Below are 6,099 nucleotides of genomic sequence, written 5' to 3'. Positions count from 1 at the left end.
GGATGGTAAAGCTACCAGAATGTTGGCAGTGAATGCTTGCTTGGCCTTCCATGCTGCTTTATCAGCTTGTCTGTTCCATTGAGCTTTATCTGATATTCTTTTTTGATGCCCAGAGAAATAGATTATGGCCACTTTGAAATTAGGCCATAATGTCTCCAGCAAAGCAAGTATGATGATCTTTTCTTCAGCAGTCGATAATTTTCTCTCTTGTAATATGGGCCCCTGTACATGGGCAAAGCTATATCTGTTGTCAGTTTTAATGCTGATTATAGTCCCCTCTGCCAACTTCAAAGCCTAAGTTAAAGCTGTCAACTCAGCCTTTTTGGCTGATATTTCTGGCAGCACAGCAGTTGTCCAAACAACAGAATCCCAATCCACCACCACTCCTGCATACTTGGTTCTGTTCTTGATGAAGCTACTCCCATTGGTGAAGTAGTTGCTGTTCTGTATCTGGCTTTGGTTTAAAAAGCATGAACATTTTTCCTCCGTTCAGAGATCTGAACATACAGATTGAATGGAGATATTTTAGCATGATGAGAAGCACATTTTTGTCTATGTCTCGAAGACAGAGGAAATTTAAAATTGAGCTTGTGACAGAAATAGTAGTTAGTGTGTTATCAGTTTAACATAATTCCATTGATATGGCAGGATTTTCCCTGTCCAATTAATTTAAATATTAGTCCAGCAGGAGGCCTATGATTGGACAGGGAAAAGGGAGGCAGAGCTAAGATAGAGAGGTGGAGCCGGAGGAGACCAGAAGAAGGAGGAAGAAAGTTGGAGCAAGAAGAGGATGATTGCTCTCTCCAGCAGCCGAGCAAGATGCCCAAAGGGAAGAAGGCCAAGGGGAAGAAGGTGGCCCCGGCCCCTGCCGTCGTCAAGAAGCAGGAGGCCAAGAAGGTGGTCAACCCTCTGTTCGAGAAGAGGCCCAAGAACTTCGGCATTGGACAGGACATCCAGCCCAAATGAGATTTAACGCGCTTCGTCAAATGGCCCCGCTACATCAGGCTGCAGCGGCAAAGAGCCATCCTCTACAAGCGGCTCAAAGTCCCTCCTGCCATTAACCAGTTCACCCAGGCGCTGGACAGGCAGACAGCTACTCAGCTGCTTAAGCTTGCCCACAAGTACAGGCCAGAGACAAAGCAAGAGAAGAAGCAAAGGCTACTGGCCCGTGCCGAGAAGAAAGCTGCTGGCAAAGGCGATGTCCCAACTAAGAGACCACCTGTCCTCCGAGCAGGAGTCAATACAGTCACCACCTTGGTGGAGAACAAGAAGGCTCAGCTGGTGGTGATTGCCCATGACGTAGACCCCATTGAGCTGGTGGTTTTCCTACCTGCCCTGTGTCGAAAGATGGGGGTGCCCTACTGCATCATCAAGGGAAAGGCCAGGCTGGGGCACCTGGTCCACAGGAAGACATGCACCACTGTTGCCTTCACGCAGGTTAACTCGGAAGACAAGAGTGCTCTGGCTAAGCTGGTGGAAACTATTAGGACCAATTATAATGACAGATATGACGAGATCCGTCGCCACTGGGGAGGCAACGTCCTGGGTCCTAAGTCTGTGGCTCGCATTGCCAAGATGGAAAAAGCAAAGGCTAAAGAACTCGCCACTAAATTGGGTTAAATGTACACTAAATTTTCTGTACCTAAATATAATTACAAAACTAAAAAAAAAAAAAAAAGAAGAAGAAGAGGATGATTCAGATTCCACGTGGCTGTAAATAGCCACAGGTAGCTATAAATATCATAAAGGACAGAATAATTGGAATAACTTGTCTATTCTAGGTGGGCAGCTTGTATCATTGTCTATTGGCTCTGAAATTATTGTGTGGTAATCTTATGAATTGAGAATTTATAGCCGGGCGTGGTGGTGCACGCCTTTAATCCCAGTACTCAGGAGGCAGAGGCTGGCGGATTTCTGAGATCAAGGCCAGCCTGGTCTACAAAGAGAGTTCCAGGACAGCCAGGGCTATACAGAGAAACCCTGTCTCGAAAAACAAACAAACAAACAAACAAACAAACAAAAATTTAAAAAGAGAATTTATTGATATGTAAATTTGACTGATTAATTATAAGCTTCTAGAGTTTTAATTTACTGGTTTAAGGGGAACTGTGACAACTAGCCACTGGAAGTAAATGGCTGAGAAGGTACCGGTGGCACTGAGACCAGCAAACCTGAGCTGGGAGGACCACAATCAGTTGCTGCTGGGGCTATATAAAGACAGTGGTGGCAAGACTGCCACCGGGCAGAGACTAGCTGGGTGTAGAGTGGGAACTTGCCTTTCTTTTTAATATTTTCCACAACACATTGATCAATATTAAAACTCCAAACCTTCAAAATAGCAGGGTAAGAAATCTGAAACATTTTTCTTACCTTAGATTGCTTTCTTATACCTTTATAACTTGCATTTACATACCTTCAAACACCAAGGTTCACATCCTCAGACACTTTTTTCAGACCCTAAGAACTTACTTAAGCTTACACATTTTTCATCTAACCATTTGCCAGAGATATGAGTAGCTGTTACTGAAATCAGTCATTGCAAAATACATTCCTTTAAATCCTTTTGTTTTGTTTATCCCTTTGTTCTCTATCATAGTCAGGTGGCCCTCCAAATGCAGGACAGATTTTGGAGAAAACCTTTAAACAAATATGTTTGGGTCTAGAGGAGAGGGGGCTGTAACCCAACTCCAGAACCAGCTTCCAAATAAAAAGGAACAGCATAAACCAACTTTAATATTATTTATACTCAAAGACATTTGAATTCTTGCTAAATATAATCCAGAATCCAGTAACCAGAAAGCCCAGAAATAAATTCTGAGTACTGGCCATCAAAGCAGCCAAAGCAAGTGGCATTGGCATTAATGACTGGTCCAGCAGCATCAGACAAAGCAGAAACAAAACCAATAAACAGAGAACCCAGAAAGCTCACACACCCAGAAACCAAACATGTGATGGCTACCATCATTTATACATTCAACTGAGTTTGACCCATTTCTATCTCGAGTCCCATGTTTGCCACAAGAAAAAACAACTTATGTCAGAAAACAAGGACACACCAGAAAATACAGACCCATCTCCACACCCAAAACAGACAGATAAAATTTTCCAAACAACAAGAGCCAGGTGGGTGGGAGACATATCACCATTTTGCTTTCAATAAGAATAAAAGGGTTTTGTAGTTGGATAAGACGGGGATGACATTTGGCCACAGAGGGCTTTTGAGTGCTCCATACTCAGGGATGTACTTGGGAGGGTGGTGTAGTAGTTATTCCTGGTTGTCAACTTGACTATATCTGAAATGAACTACAATCTAGAATTGGAAGGCTCACCAGTGATCCTAATCTGGAGGCTGGGGGATACAAGTTTCAGACCTGGATCTTGGTATGGAGATCTTGAGGCATAGTGGCTATGAATTCCAGAAGATTAAGTCAGGGAGATCTCTGAGTGTGGCACACACCTTTAATCTGGGCTACACCTTCTGCTAGAGACCTAAATAAGGACATTGGAAGAAGACTCTCCTTGGCCTGCTTGCTACTGACCATTTTTGGGAGTTGGACTGCAGACTGTAAGTCATCAATAAATTCCTTTACTATATAGAGACTACCCATAAGTTCTGTGACTCTAGAGAACCCTGACTAATACAGTTGACAAGGAAAAAGATATGTAAGATTGTGTGATTTGGAGGAAAAAGAGGAAGGGAATGGCTGCTGATCCAGAGGTCAAGCTGATGGGGAAAGTAAAACAAATAGAGGCTCCTGCTTTGGCTAGGAGGTCCATCCCCAGCAAGAGGATGGTACAGGTTCGTACCACTAGGAAGAAGTAAGTAATGGAGATACCCTTAAAGAAACAAATAAGTGGTAGAGTTTGGTAAAGTTGATAGGGCTGTCTTTACCATATGTCCTTACATACATCCTTATACAACATAGGAGGGGTAGGTCCATAAAACTCCACAAGGACTGAGTAGGTAGCCCCTCAGAAGGACAGAGGTGGGTTGCCCTGATTCTGTTATAACTATCCAGATTTCTTTGTCAGAGATAATGATGGTTGGGCAAGGGAGCCTATGTCCTCTCAGTTACCCATGGCCATGCCTAAGAGGGTAGCTAGAGGGCAATCTGGGCACCTGGGCCTGCTATGCCTACACTGTGAGCGGCATGGGTGCAGTCAATGCCCAATGTCCCTTTTGATGTCATTTTAGACATTATGGTCTGAATGAAAATAACCCCATAGACTCACAGATGTGGCATTATTAGAGGTGTGGCCTTGGAGTAGATGTGACCTTGTTAGAGGGAATGTGTTACTGGGGGTGAATTTTGAGGTTTCAGATGTTCAAGCTAGTCTCAGAGTCACTCTCATTTCTCAGCTACCTTTCTAGCACCATATCTGCCTACATGCCATCATGTGTCACACCATGATAATTGACAAAACTTCTTAACTAAAAGCCAACCACAATTACATATTTCTTCATAAAAGTTGTTATGGGCTGGGCGTGGTGGCGCACGCCTTTAATCCCAGCAGTTGGGGGGCAGAGGCAGGCGAATTTCTGAGTTTGAGGCCAGTCTGGTCTACAGAGTAAGTTCCAGGACAGCCAGGGCTACACAGAGAAACCCTGTCTCAAAAAACAAAAACAAAAACAAAAAAAGTTGTTATGGTCATGGTGTCTCTTCACAGCAATTGAAACCCTAAGTAAGAAAGACATAGTAGAGGTGGTTTGTAAAAGTAACTTTTATTCACTAAATGTAATTGTCTTAGAGGCTTACTGCTGAATAAGCTCATCCTTTCAAGCTCTTTCTGAACTTTGGCTGACTGTTTAACTCAACTGTTCTGGCTCAAACTTTTCTCCATGCTAACAGATTCAAACTGGCACCTGTCAGCTTCTGACTGAATTGCTCTGCTTGGCCTCAAACTAACTCTAGCAATTTGTTCTAATCTTCTGGCTCCTTCTCATTCTCTGACTCATTCTGTCTTCACCTGTGTTTAGCTTGTTCTTTCTACAACCTGTCTCTATAAAACGGTTCTGGTAAAAACTGCCTTTGAACTCCATGAACTGAAATGCCACCAAATCAACTCCACTGCACTACCTCTCAGCTGAATTCCAACTGACTGATTCAACTGACAAACTGACTTCAACTCCACTGCTCCTCCCTGTGCTCTCTTAAGTAGCCTCCCTTTCCTGTGCTGTTCTTGTGGAAGTTGAGTATATCTTATTCTGTCAAAGCGTTCTCTGATTTGTCACCTTATCTGTCCCTCAATTAGACAATATTGTTTGGGATTGAAGGTGTGTACTAAGGGCAGCTCTGTATTCAAACCAGAGGGATTCAAGGTGTGTGGCATGTGTGCATTCCAGCCAGAGCACACAGACCTAGAAAATCTTTGAATGTGGTTGGAGCAGCTATGTTGCTGGATTAAAATTCCTCTACAGTGGTTTAAAGGGGCTCAGGCCTGCCTAAGCACAGTGACTAGGCCCAGGGTCCTTCAGCTTTGGGAGGCAAGAGAGCCTGGGCAGTTGCTATAGCCAGTTGAAAGGCCTTAGCCAACATCAGGGATTTTTGTTTGGTGGCTTTTTAGTCTCTCCCATGGTACACCTTGAAGGCCACCTCTTTCAGGCTTCTTCTTCATTTAAGTTGGGCTCTAATGTCGGGGAAACTCTGGGAGAAGTAGGTCATGAGGTATTGTTTTCCATCAGGGTTCTTGGGATCCAGATTGCTATTGTTGAGGTTCAAGATATGCTCCATAAACTACTCAGATACTGATGTCACTTAAACAGAGATAGTTTATTGAAAGCATAGCAGGAATTGATTGGTCATGAGTTTCCTTTACTATGAAGAACACAATAACCAAGGCAACTTTTATAAAGGACAACTTTTAATTGGGGCTGGTTTACAGGTTCAGAGGTTACAGGTTCAGTCCATTATCATCATGGCAGGAATCCTGGCAGCATCCAGGCAGGCATGGTGCTGGAGGAACTGAAGGTTCTACATCTTGTTCTTAAGGTAAAGAGGAAAAGACTTGCTTCCAGGCAGCCAGGAGGAGGGTCTCAAAGCCTACTCCACCGTGACACACTTCCTCCAACAAGTCCACATCAACTTAAACAAGCTCACA

General features: G+C 43.7%; 1 pseudogene; it reads left to right on the top strand.

The window, feature by feature from the left end:
* Positions 1 to 809: 809 nt before the first annotated feature.
* Positions 810 to 1,668, top strand: LOC147003761 (large ribosomal subunit protein eL8 pseudogene; annotated as a pseudogene).
* The last annotated feature ends 4,431 nt before the right edge of the window (positions 1,669 to 6,099 follow it).

This window comes from Mus caroli, unplaced genomic scaffold, assembly GCF_978045245.1.
Source record: "Mus caroli unplaced genomic scaffold, Mus_caroli_1 scaffold_7, whole genome shotgun sequence".
Classification (NCBI taxonomy): Eukaryota; Metazoa; Chordata; class Mammalia; order Rodentia; family Muridae; genus Mus; species Mus caroli.
Note: the sequence above shows the minus strand (reverse complement) of the source record. Positions and strands in the feature narration are given on the sequence as shown.